The sequence below is a fragment of the Malaya genurostris genome, chromosome 3, assembly GCF_030247185.1.
Source record: "Malaya genurostris strain Urasoe2022 chromosome 3, Malgen_1.1, whole genome shotgun sequence".
NCBI lineage: Eukaryota > Metazoa > Arthropoda > Insecta > Diptera > Culicidae > Malaya > Malaya genurostris.
In genome coordinates this window covers 11,207,565-11,222,216 of record NC_080572.1, presented here as the reverse complement: position 1 = coordinate 11,222,216, position 14,652 = coordinate 11,207,565, and the positions used below count along the sequence as shown (strand labels likewise).

General features: G+C 36.6%; 1 protein-coding gene across 1 annotated transcript in view; it reads left to right on the top strand.

Annotated features, from left to right (window-relative positions):
• Window positions 1-2,766: 2,766 nt before the first annotated feature.
• The window catches only part of LOC131439585 (uncharacterized), a 36,257-nt gene continuing 24,371 nt past the window's right edge, over window positions 2,767-14,652 (top strand). The window contains exon 1 of the mRNA XM_058610782.1: window positions 2,767-2,999. The gene's annotated coding sequence lies outside the window, so the exon portion shown is untranslated. The remainder of the gene's footprint in view (window positions 3,000-14,652) is intronic.

Here is a 14,652-nt window from a genome sequence, read left to right as displayed (position 1 = left end):
GCCCATCCTAAAATGCAGTGTTTATCATAGTATATTACAACATATAATTCTGTTGTTTATTACATCATGTATTATTATTATTATATTAATTATTATTATTATTATTATTATTATTATTATTATTATTATTATTATTATTATTAGAAGAGCGTAGCTTACACTGCGACATTAACTGTTATATTGTATCGTAGCATATTATTTCATATATTATCGTCTTACACTATTTTATGTTATTATATACTATGTTGTATGGTATTATACTGCATTGCATTATATCACATTATATTGTATTATATTATAATATATTTTATTATATTATTTATATTATATTGTATTCTATTATATTATGTTATATTGTATTGCATTATGTTGTATTATATTATATTATATTATAGGGTTTATTATGAGTAGTACTACGTACCTCTGCGCAAAATATAAATTTGTTTTCCTTATAAGTTATCATTTTTAAAGTAACTTTCAACTAAATATCAAGGTCGTCACAAGGTGAGCTTGGTTCTCACTGGTTCCTGTTTCATGCCTACACGTGTGTCTGTGGTGACAATTGGTCTATGGAATGCGTTGATGGCAGAATGAGAGGATGAGAAATGACATATAAATTCAAGTAATATAATATCATAGCATATCGCAACATATCATTTTATTTATTCTATTATTTATTATATAATTCATTGTACTATATTATATTGTTTTTTATTGTTATTTTCATAATTCTATTTATTGTTATTATTATTAATTTGTCATCAATAATAATAACATATATTATTTTTATAGATGTAGATATTATTATTATTATTATTAGAAGAGAAATATTTTACTTCCTGCAGTATTGCGAAGATAGAAGAGCATAACTGATACTCTACATTAACTGTTATTTTATATCATGTTTCGTAATATATTATATTATATAATGTTATATTATATTATTTTGTAATCTATTGTATCATTTTATGTTATATTAATTTCATTACACTATGTTTCATTGTATTTATCAATATAAAACATTTTGCACGGGAGCGTAAAGAGGAGGGAGCATCAGGGCATCGGACGAATTGATGACTGGCCGAGGGATTGTGGATAGCCAGCCCAAGTCACTTGAAGGAAACTTGTTTCCTTCTGAAGGTTTGACATGAGTCTGACGCGCCCTTCTCAAACAAACCATCAGGCGGGTTCAAGCATGTATAGCGATATGCTTCATCCATGCACTGGATATTATGGTTGGAAGAGCATCTTTTATTCCCGCGGAATACGAGTAAGTGACTCTACTTACGTATCCGCTAAACCCTTTTTGTTCGCTTTTTGGTAACAGCTATAGTAAGAAGGTGAATGGATGAGTCATATCGGGGCTACTGTAAGTCTACCCGCATCCACTGGCAAGTCCTTGAACTGATGGTGGCTTCACTTCACATCACACATCACTCGCTTTTAGCTTTCGGATTTACTTTTTTTCTACTGAAATTTATTACAATTCATTTCTAACATTTTTAACTGAAGGTTAAATGTTGTATTGTGAGCAAAATGTTACATCCATGATAAAAATCCATGGCATGTAAGATATAAATTTTATGCTGAAGTCGGTAGAAAGTATTTATACATGTATTCCTTTGTGCATAGCAATTATAAAAAAATTGTATTTAATACATTTTCGATTTAAATTTTTTAAATGAATAAGTTTAAATATTGTGCTGTGGCCTTTTATAAAGCATGTTTTTCGATTTTTAGTGGTTGAAAGAGTTTTTCATTTACATACTTTTTCATAAAGTACCGACAACATACCAAAAAATATAAATTAATTTTAATGTAATTAATGCAATGTCATGTCCGACTTGAAAACAAAATTTCATAAGCAAACTTAATTTTAATCAAATGTTTGAGAGTTTATTTCGGTATTTTATATGAGCAAGATACTATGATTAAAATTGTCGGTTGGTTAGATTTGCTTATGGTATTGAACACACGTAAACTTTTGTTAATAATCCACCCAATGCCCCCTTTTATAGTAGGATAATTATATTTATTTTGTTATTTACTGGACTAATCATTCTGCTTCGATCACGACTTATGTTAAATTCTATCGAAAGGGCACAATATCTGTCACTTTTAATGCTGTTCCAAGTCGAACTAAAGTTGTTTATCACCTTGACTTTGGTTCACAAACCGAAAGAAACATAACATGTGCAATGTTTTGGTACTGTTGGTTGTTTTTGTTTGTCTCTAAATTCAATCACCAATACCGTCACTGCTATAGCCGTCTTACATTATGACATACAATCGTTACAGAGCTCCGTAGAACAAATACAGAACACATCGTTTTACCACTGGGCTTGTCATCAATACTGGCATGAAAACTTTTTACCAATCTACGAATACAACCCGCCGAAATATGTTTTCTTTGTCAGCAACATCGTTCCGATGAAAACAGTTACGGGGACACAAAGCAACCAGGGTAGATGGTCCTATTATTGCTTCAGTAGCTAAATTTCTGATATAATAAAAATGGATCTATTTCCGATTCGAACCCATGAGAAAATACTCACAAACAAATATGACGACTACACAAGATTTATCTCCAACGTGGGGTGTCGTACCCTACCGCTCGCTAGATGTGTAGCAGATGTGCTTGCATTTAGTAATGCCGCGTTCTGCGCGCATGTGGTTGTTATGATCGTTGTTAGCAACAATACACACATAAAGAATGGATAGGTGATGCCTTCGCCAGTTGAATGTTTTGATTCTAATCGCGTGGACGCATGGTGGCCTTTGCTGTAGCGCGCCCTCCGAAAAGTTGTGGACTGAATCACCCAATAATATAGAAAAACGAAACTACATTAGCAGACTGTTTTGCAATTTGATCGGTGTCGCAGTTTCCGAGCACGTGGGTCGTCATTTAGGCGCGAGAAAACGTGTGTCTCGCGAGTGAAAATGCGTAGATTGAAGTGCAGTAGTTTGACGCTAGAAGCTGTGACTAGTTTTTCGATAAGGTAATGGTGATGTGAAGAGTTGATTTTAGATTTCAAATTATTCAAGAAGATGTGTCTAAAAAAAGTCCACTACAATAAAGCATTCAACTTTTGAAGGGATCATAGCACAGACAGCAGGCGGTGCGCGAGATAGTGTTTTCGCTATTTTTAATAAGTATCTCTGTTCTGGTTTCTCTTGTTCGATTCACTCGAGCACTATTCGTTTGGCAAATTTGACTTAATTTGTTAGGGTTGTCCTGTGTCATTCGCTATAATAAATTCACAGCTTCATGAGTTATCCAGTATCATAAAAATTTCGCTACCTTCGCACTGACTGTAGGTACATACTCATGTTACATATCAAGTAACCATCAATTATATCAGCTTTCTACTTCTAAGCAGATTAACTCGATTGAACGACGCGTGTCGGTTTTTTTTTCCACATATACAACGCATGAACGTACCAATACTGGACTGTACAGGTTTTTTCTTTATCAAGTTCACTAACAAGCGCGAAAAGTTAGCACGAGCCTACTGCGTGTAATTTCATCGCCTATGACAGCACAGAGTTGACGCAAAGTAAAATAAATCAGAAGCGAAAAAAATAGTGCGCACCGGTGCGTGACACAGTACACTAAGGTCTCTTTTTACACGGTGTTTTTTCGAACGGTGTTTTTTATACATGGTAAAAAACACGGATTCCGGAATTACCGCGGCTTTTATTAACACGGCACTCTGACGAGAGTTAAAAAAGCAATGTCATTTGTTTTTTGAGAACAAATTTAAAAAAGGAAACAGGTTGTCTGTAAGAAAACTATTATGAGAGGTAATTTGAAGTTTGAAAGTAAACTAAAATCATTCATTCAACAATTCACGGGAGTATTGACTGTCGTTCCATAAAATGATTAATCTGTCTTCAGATCCTGAATCCCGTGTCGTTCCGCTCAGTTATGGTGGTGTGGTTCAGGGGGCCCGGGAATTCAAAATTGTTTTTTTCATTCTTCATAACGAAAAAAATATCAAAAATCGAAACAATCTTAGCTTACGAATTATTTTGTTAAAATAATGTATTTAATAATCTCTTGATACATTGACATTCTTATACTCAGAATATTTCTTAATTTTTATGTTTAGGGACCCGTAATATTGCAGTCCCCCCGGGCCCGAATTTTCTCTCGGCGGCACTGCCAATACCCATGTCTTCCCACTCAGTTCTGTTGAAAATGACTGTTAAGATCGTTAGTGTTTATTACACATCGCACCTTTGGAATTGAAAAGAACTTATTCTCAGGCTTTATTTGTAGTGAAAGTGTTATTACTTGCACTTCTTTAGTCGAATGTTCTACGTATTATCGTTCTTTTGAAAACTGAATGCATTATACAGAAGGCATGAGCCATTTAGACTAATTTGCTTATCGTACAACGCGTTTCCTAAGTGTTCTAATTTTAATTTGTCATCCAAATACCCTTCTCGTAACCCCAGGCTGGTTTTTAGATTTCCGTTTTTATTGTGAAATAACATTTACATTTTAACAGTTGTTGGGCATCTTGCATAAATAAGGGGGTTAAAACAATGGCTTTTTTCACCTTCAAATTATCAAAAGTTACATTTTATCCGAAACAAAACAAATAAATAATCAGATCTACGGTTTTTGGAATAATTACGACGAATTTCTCACGCGGATTTTTTTTTGCACGGTTTCCGCAATTCATACGCTTTTGTTTTACACGGATTTTTTTAACACGGTACGTAACCCCCGTGTAAAAAGAGACCTTAGTGTACTTACAACTGCGTTTAGTTCTGTTTTCGCTTATTGGTATTTTTATCTGTCACTGAGGCATATGAAAGCGAAAACCGGTCTCATTCGTACACGGAACGACCGAAATCAGCATTTTCGCGAAAAATTTAGTTGATTTGCTGATTTTAGTTAGTTATTTTTTGAGACAACTAAAAAAATCTTACTTTTGCTGATTTAGATTTTTTATTCTCATTCCCTTAATAATAATAAAATATTTGTTGAAATGACTATTTTTTTTAGTTGAATTCACAAATTAAACGTACTGTCATTTCTTAGCTAAGGCACACTTCATATCCAGTCAACTAATTTTTTAGTTGAATTAAAGAAATATAATGTTGTTTTCAACCAATATGAATGGTTGAATTGGCTTCTGCAATCTGCAGCCATATGGCGCCCTGTCACCGAAACGGTAACACCTTAATGACTACTAGCCACTAGATGGCACACTACTGCCGAAAAAAATTCAGACGCGGTTGTCTTTTCTATATTGGCAGGTATAAATACGATGTTGTGTTGGAGAAAAAGACATAAACGAAACGTAAACATCTTTTTGAATTTTTTTTCTTCTAAATCACTGTTTCTTCATTCTCACTGAAAACTTTGAGCACTCGGAAAACAAAAACCGAATACAAATAGTACACCGGACGGCGCAGCTCGGAAGGTTTGAAGATACAAAAAAACTTCATCTCAATTAGAGTGAAACATTCGAAATTCACTTCACTGTTCCGCGTAAAAACATTATTACGCACAATCGCTTCAAGTGCGCACAAATTCTGAATAAATACGATTTCCACTAACAGTTTACGACATTTTTACATATCGGTTTAGAAATTTAAATAAAGATATATCGAACACATGCGAAAAACATCAAAACAATGTTCAAGCAGTTTCAATAAGACTATCCTTTTTAGCTTTTTAATGGATTGTTTTGCTTTGACACTTCTCATGAGTTTTTGGCTAATAAACTTGTTAATAATACCCATTTCAGTTTTGGTTTTTTGTGCTGTCCTTCAGTAATGATGGTGATAGATAAATAGAAACAAATTTTCTGATTTTAATAACAAAATTAGTTGTCAATGAGAATTTCGTGTTGGATTGAAATATTGCTGGTTTGAGTCCAGGATATTCACCAACTAAACACATTCTCTAAAACTAAGAGTTTTTTCAGCAAAGTAAATTCTCAATTTTAACTAATTTTATAGTTATTTTGGAAATTTTGTTGTTAAAATCAACTAATTCAAAAACAGTAATACGAATTAGGCGCAGAGCTAATTTCGGTCGTTCCGTGTAAGGAGATCAAAAATTGGCTCCGCATCAGTTGAAAATTAGATGAATCGTGATTCGAGAATTAAGATTCTTACAGAAAATACGCTTAGAAAGCATGGTATTTACGCTTTGAAGTGAAGTCAGATCTACGGATATACTGATGTACTCTTTTCGTTAACAAACGTTAACAAATTAACGGAATTTTGGTTCTATCTTTCATTCTGAATTGTTAAACCTAGCAGTAAACAGACTTTTACAAGCTATCAAATAATTCATTCATTAATTGTCCTAAAGTATTTTCTCGAATCTCGGTTGCTCTAAGCAGCATTTCTTGCTTGATTATTCTTAACGAGTAATTCCGAGCGGTTCGTAAGAAGTGCACCAACGCCCTCCATTTTTTATTTGTTGTCAGCCTTCTCTCATAACTGACACCTGAGACAGATAATTAGTTTTGCCTACGGTAGGATTATAGCCGCGAGATAAGGTCTTATGGGTGGGTGACTCACCATTTGATGACCTTTATGCAGCAGGGTTTGAAATCAGATTTTATTTTCCGTATACACAAGTTTGTTTCATCTAACATATCAACACTAACTTTTGCTACATGCCTTCGGAGAAGTTATGATCAAAGTTTCAGTTGTATGACATAACCACAAATAATTTCAAATTAAAGTAGGAAAACTCTTACTGCTCGTTTCCCTCTCTCTTACCGCGACGACGGTTTTGAGGTTTTTGAGACGCAGTTGACTGAGCAGTATGTGAATCAATCCATTTAAAGGTGTTACGTAGCGTTACATGCGTTCTCTTTTGTAAGTTATAAATGTTACAAAGCGTTACAAGCGCTACTATTTCATATGTTGTAATTACAGGTTATGAGTTTAGTTCGAGATATAGAATCGAGCATTCAGTTCCAGGGTTCGGTTTCAAATAGAGAAGCAATATTCTACTGTTTTTGCGTTGTACGTTCGGGGGTAGTGACATCAATATTGTGTAACTTCGAAATGACTATTAATTATCGGTTCTTTCCAGAGCCTCCACTATTTTACGCAAAGAATTACAACAATATTTCCTTCCTTTGGTATTACAAATCGGCCCTTTGCATATTGGCTTTTTCCGCAATTCGAAGTGCTTGCTCTGGCGTGGGAAAACATTACTGCGGTATTTATGTTGTGCACCGTTCGCAATGTAAGTTTCGCTTCAAAGAAGGACAATTACATCAGCATTTAGTTGCTGCCCGGTGGATGTTGTCGACCCGCATCGGTCCTATCAGCACGATGTTGGCCCGATCGAAGCGCACCATTTGCAACAACCGCGTCAACCTGGAAAAGTTTTACGCTTTAACTATGTATCGCTAGAGCAAAAGAGCGAAGAGATATCGAACAAGGCATTTTCGACTCAAGGTGTGCTCCACAGAAGGATGAAATTAATTTCCCACGGATCCCACCGAAGAAGGATACTCCAAATTTGCCGCCACTTCCTCACAGCAATCCAAAAGATTCAGCCGTTGGATCACAAAAAGATTCTCCCTCCAAAATCCCTCCTGGATGGGGAAATAATCAACCACAAGCAAAGGATGACTCTGGTCGACAGGACACTTACCAGAGGAGGGGGAGTTGCCATTGCCATTAAACGATCCTGCCTGCCTTTAAATTGCAACTTATAGAAGCCATCGGAATTGATATTACAACGACGATTGGACCCATCATCATCATTGCAGCGTACTGCCCCAAACAAACCAATCTTCGAGATGGTACGTGTGCGTCATTGAAGCGAGATCTGGCTATGCTCACTCGATGACAGAACAAATTCATCATTGCTGGGGATCTGAACGCAACAAAAGACAGAATTGAAACGGATTCGTACTTGCCGAAGATTACGAAGCTGGACAGTACAACATTCTCGCTCCGGATCAACCAACGCGACTTTCCAAATCGGGAGTTGATTCCGTTTTGGATATAACATCACCATAGACAGCTATCCGGTTGTCTTCAACGAGCTCTCTTCCGACCACTTTCCAGTAACATCGACGTTGGGATCTTCACCAGAAACAGTGCCTATCCAACCTCGGAGGAACTATTATCGCACCGACTGGGTCTAATTTCAACAAATCGCCGACCAACTTATTAATATCGATTTGCCACTTGATTCCCCGATGGAAATCGATGCGGCCCTATTTTCCTTCTAGCATTCAATCACAGTCGATCGTGATAGGACGGTTCCAGTACAACATATGCCGAGTTCCTCTCTTTAAATTTGACAGTGTCATCAAGAAACTCATCCGACTTCGAAATATCTACCGGAGGCAGTATCAACGAACTGGCATCCTAGATAAGAAGACCTCTTATAACAACTTAACTAGGATAATCCAGGAAAGGATAATTGAACTTCGAAACAGGAACTTCCAGCAAAAGCTTCGAGTAATTATCCCACCTTCAAAGCCCTTCTGGTCCTTAACAAAGATGCTTAAGAAAAAACCGAAGCCTATTCCTCCTCTGATGTCACCCCAGGACGCAGCTGAAGAAATACCTTTAATCACACCAGTAGAGAAGGCAAATGCGTTAGGCCAGCAGTTTGTGTGTTCTAACAATTTAGGACTGTTGCTGATAGTGTAGACAGCTTGATTCCTGAGGAAAGTAGAGTCACTGCGAATGAGCTGATGGCTATTGTGAAAAAATCCAAAAACATGAAGGCCCCCGGTTTCGACAACACATTCAACATTGAGCTGAAACATTTCAGTATTCGCTCATTTGTCTTCTTAGCTAAAATTTTTAACAGGTGCTGGGAGCTTGGTTACTTCCCTTCAAAGTGGAAGTTAGCTAAAGTTATCCCAGTTTTGAAACCGGGGGTCCATCAGACGAATGCCAAATACGATTCGGTGATGAAGTCATCCAATGATCAGACGAAGTTATCTATCTAGGACTCACCTTTGACAGACATCTTCAGGTCACATGTTGACAAAATCGTTCAAAAATGCAGCATACTCATTAGGTCTCTGTATCCGCTGATTTGTAGAACATCTAAACTGTGCCTGAAGAATCAGATGGCTGTCTATCAGGTGTACAACTTTGCTTCCGCCGTTTTCCGATAGGTGGCTGTACCGGTTGAGGCTGGTCAAAATACATAGATGATAATGCCTTTAAAGTGAGTGTGTACAGTGCCTAACGAACTGTCATCGCCGTTTCAGTAACAGTTGTTCTTGTTTTCGTATTATTCACGCTCGAAAATGTCTGTTTATGTGCCCAATTCTCGCCATTTGCGGAAAGTTTTACTTTTCTGTTACAATTCGAAAAAAATGCAGCTGAAGCGCATCGAATACTCTCAAAAACTTACGGTGATGCTGCTCTGAGTAAAAGATCGAGTCGGGAGTGGTTCCATCGTTTTAAAAATGGTGATTTCGATGTCGAAGACAAACATGATGGTGGAAGAGAAAAAAACCTTCAAAGAAGAACAACTAGAAGCATTGCTTGATGAAGATACGTGCCAAACCCAAGAAGAGCTTACCGAATCGTTGGAAGTGAGTCAGCAAGCCATTTCAATCGTCTCGCTAAAAGAAAAGCGGCCACAATATTAAGAGCGACATGACAAAGTCATCCTCCAACACGACAATGCTCGGCCTAACGTCGTAAAAGTGGTCAAAAAGTACCTGGAAACGCTGAAATGAGAAGTCTTGTTCCACCCGCCGTATTCCCCAGATGTCGCCCCTTCTGACTTCCACCTATTCCGTTCGATGGCACACGTCCTGGCAAATCAACATTTTCAATCGAAGAGTTGGAAAAATGGATTGCTTCATGAATAGCGTCAAAAGAGGACTCCTTTTTTCGAGCCGGGATCCGAAAATTGCCGGAAAGATGGGAGAAAGTTGTCGCTAGCGACGGACAATATTTTGAATAATACATCTGTAAGCACTTTTAGCTTTTAATTTGGAACAAAAAACGGCGGAAGCAAAGTTGTACACCTGATATAAACAAATCATCTACCCAGCAATTGAATACGCAGTCCCTGTTTGGCGGGGCTGTGCACGAACGCACAAACTTAGGCTTCAGCGCATTCAAAGTAAGATCTTAAAGGTTATTCTAAATCTTCATGAGATGGCCTCCCTGGATATATGAAAAAAATTCGAACAATACTGCACAAAATTTGAAGAGAGGTGCTTAATCTCTGTAATACAAATAATTCAATATTTGTACGTATCCCTAACCTAGGAATAGTTATAAGTAGGTGTATGTTTTATTGTTAATTAAAATTAATATTATGATTAAACATTAGTATGTAAAACAACAGTAACTAAAACACCTATTATAAATAACGAACTTTCAGTTTTCTTATGCGCTGATTTTCTTTAATATGCATGGTTGAAATTAAATCATTGATTTGCATAGAGAACAATGCAATGCGAATTAGTTTGCCTTTATTTGATGTCGACTAAATTGCACACATTTCTTCTAGTCAATGGCGAATATGTGGCTCCGTTCCACAGGCCAAAAGCAAAAAAACACAACAACAATACACTTCTCCTCGTTAAGAACTCACTCTACACGAGTCGAAAATTCCTTCAGCTCGTAACATGTTCCCTTCTTTATAATGCAGTGAACTGGGTAGCAAATGAGTTTACTGAGTGGTCGTTTGCATTGGAGCCAAATACACCGAAAAATGGAATACAATGGAGAAAATTCCGCAAATCACCACTTCTTAAGGCTATAAGCTATACTATTCAATTGTTGAAATATGCAAAATATACAAATTGAAAGTGAAAATAATTAGTTTTGTGAACAATTTACAACGCGAACTTCGCAACAAACGATCGCAAATAAAATAAACATTCAGCTGCTTTGCGCTCGAGAAAAATGTATTGTGTGTATTGGTTTGAATGCGGATATGCAAGTGGTGTCAGATATTTCATAATTCATTACATCTGAATTAAATTAGAGTAAATTATTTGTATTCACGTTAATTCGGTAATATCTCTGACGTTATCCACCCTTATTTTTTTTACTTAAAGTATTGGCTCACGATTTCAGCACATTTTGTACATCTTTCTATAAGAACTTTTTATATTTATATTCATCGAGCCATTTCCGCACATCTTTGAAAGTTTGGAATCACGGCTCCCAACAGTATTACCTTTCAATGACAGTCGCCGCGAGTCATCATTAACTGTCTCTGTGCACAACCGAAAGTTACTGTGTACAGTATGTGTGGTGCACAGCCCGAACTGAAACGGAACTCGCTTGCATGAGTAAATGAATTCCGTCCCCATCGCCAACATGGCCTAATGAAGCACGACTTATCTCCCCATCTCCGGCACCATCCAGGCCTTACGACCGAGGAAAGACGACCACCGAACCGAACCGAATGAAGCCTATCACTAAATTCTTCTGAAAATTCGCCTGGTTGTCTTGAAATGCATCTCACCAACAAGTGTGCCTCGTGGGTACCTTTTAACGATGGATTAATTTTAACGATGGATTCACAATCACGACGATAATGTTGCTATTCAAACCACAGTAACAGATGACCGGCCAAACGGGAAGTTTCTTTGCGAGCTTCGACATCGTAATGTTTTTGAAAATATATGCTATCTTTCCTCATCCAGTTGGCGAACATTGTTCCTGTCCGGTAAGCTGTCTCAAGTCTGTCTTGACGTAGGGTTCATCATCCCGTACCTCGCAATCAAACATTGTCAGTATCTTTACGTACAGCTTCCACGATCATCCTCACGATGCATTTTTAGCTCGACGCTTGGTTGTACTTTCAACTCGCTTTCGATTTCACTCCGATCCAGTCTTCGTGGCTGTCGACAAAAGTTCTTGGTTCTTTTTACATTATCAACAGTTTATTTGGCCTCATTCCACAATTTCACCGACTTGGTGGGGGAGTTGATCATGCTTTTGTGATGCGCGAGCAAAATACCATTTCTTTATGCTCATGAGAAAATGTCAAAATATAGGTATATTGAAATAGAACCGAGATACAGGTTTCATTAATGCACGGTGAAAACTGCGTCAAGTTGAGTTGACCAGTTTTTTTTTTTTATATTAACACCCTTTATTTTGTTGAATAAATTTAAGTTTCACAAAGCGCGGGAGTAAATGAAACGAAACGGAAAATCTGTCATTATAAAGAACAGATAATTCCGCAAGTAATGATCGACAAGAAACATTATACAATCCGATCAGCTCTGTTTCGTTGTTTGACCTGGTTTCTACCTAGTGTTGAATGTCCTTCATGATAAGGAACCGATCAGGGAAAGCCAATTCCCGTCCCGGGATTGTTATTTTGTTAATAGATAATACAAAAAAGTCCAACCTTCACAAAAATTTTCTTAATTTGCATGCATTGGAACATGAGAGGATTAACCGAGCATGACTTCTCAAATTAGAAGGAAGTTCACTGTTATAGTTGCATTCCGGCTAGCTACGAATCATCAGATTTTTTGGCATTAAAAATGCTTTACTCTTCGCTATACGGGGCCGAGTGTCAATTAAAAGTTTTAAAAATAGCCGCGTAACCTTTTTTCGTCATAATTTTGAACGTTAATAACTCCGTCATTTGTAGATGGATTGATATAATTTAACAACCAATCGATTCGGAAACTTTTAACTTAAACATATATGGCAACGTCGTTTCAGTATTTCAATAGCATACTATTGAAAATATGGTTAGAATCGACCTATGTTTTCATCCACCAATCCCAGTTGTACAAAATGACGTCAACTTCTTGTTCGGCATAGGAGGCTTTGCGTCATGCATGAAAAACACCGCATCGTTATGCGTAGTATGACGAAAAATCTATAAATATATTTTGCACAATATTTCTTTGCCTAGTTGATGTTTGACCACAAACGAATTTCCAGACATGACAATCGCGATCTTTTTTGGCGCACATCTACGGTCCCCCATGAAACTGGCAACAATGGTGATAAACTGGTTGCACTGGTTCCCATCATCACATTTATAACACAAATTTTAAAACCGTGAGAACCTTTCGATTCGTTAGCTCATTTCTCGATGAACATTAGAAAAGGTCCCAAGTGCAAATGACAGTTTCTCTTGGTTCAATTTCTCTTTCATATATTATGGCGAATTCCAGTAATTTCCAACAAATTCTACAGTGTATATCGAAAGTTGATGGTTTTTGCTATTATCCTATGTGAAGTGTTAGACGGAAAGATTGCTGATTGGACCGTGATACTCGAAAAAAGAAAGTAAACAAAGAGAAACTGTCATTTGCACTTAGGACCATTTCTCGTGTTTGTCTTCATTTGTATATATTGAGATTTTATGGTACACTTAATATTTTGTTTGTTTTGATGTAATCACCTAACACCATGTTCTCTCGTGTATTTAAATTAATAGCGAGAGAACAGTTTACAGCAGATATAAATTATAGCAGTGAAATGGGAGTTACATTGTATACTTTTCGCGTTGGAAGTAAAGGTAGCTCGGAAAGCTCGGAATTTCAAGTACTAACACAGTAGATTTCCGACGTTCCATTATGTACTACGAAAAAGTCAGAGTAGATTGCATAAATGTTAAAAAATCAAAATCTACGGTTGAGTATATGGAAGAAAGAGCATGATGACCTGGCTTTGGATGCCCATTTTTCGTGCTTTTCCGTTTTTTTCGTTTTACAATTCGTTTTGCTTAAATTGTTGGTTATTTTTAACAATTGTCTTTTTATATTATAGTATCGAAATGAGTGACAATGTTGACATTTGATTCTGCCCTACTCATGGCACACTTTAATCGAAATGATAACAATGGAATTATTCTCGCATTCCACCAAGCGGTCTTTATTATTCATCTTTGGTTTGACTGTGAATGAAACAAGTAGCTCGTCCAGTTTGGTGATGACTGGATTCGCGACCTAGAAGGAACTGTGCTGCTATCTATGAAAGTTTTATCTGTGTGTGAAGTGAATGTAAACAAAGCAGGGTACTTTTTCACTCGACTAAAATTAATTATTTCTCTGTTTGCTCATTTGATTTTTTCAACGTTGAAGTACTAAAAAGATTAAACGACTTCTATTTAGTTTTTAAAATTTATTTTGCGGCCCATCATTGCTGGTATTTCGTGAGTAAAAAGCGGGAAAAAACTCCTCTTCCTGCACTAGTAATCCGCATAGGTAAGACAATATTTGAAATTTTATGATCAAACAACTATTCTTAGTTATTTTAATGCGGCAATCCAGTGCATTACAATACAGAGGAAGGTAATTGAGATTTATTTAAGAATTTTTTTCTTTGAATATTGTAGGTCATGGATCTGAAAAGTTGCTCGAATGGGCTTGCAAAAACATTTCATGACAGTGTTTGTAATTCTGATGAGAACAGTGTTATTTTCCAGATTTAGTATATCGATTCAATCCCCCCAAACAAGTAAAATAAATAATACGTAATATGGATTCAATGATTCAGAATCGAGTCAACGAAAATTACTTGGGTGCAATTTACATTTCTCTGGTAATAAATTGTGTTCCCCCCAGTAAGTATTGAATATTGTTCTAGCTCAAATTCACACAATTGTAAATCGTATTCTGTTCTCAGGTTTGAACCTCCCAACTATGTGAGTAATTCTGAGGACTTCTTCTGTACCCGCTGCTTCCTGTC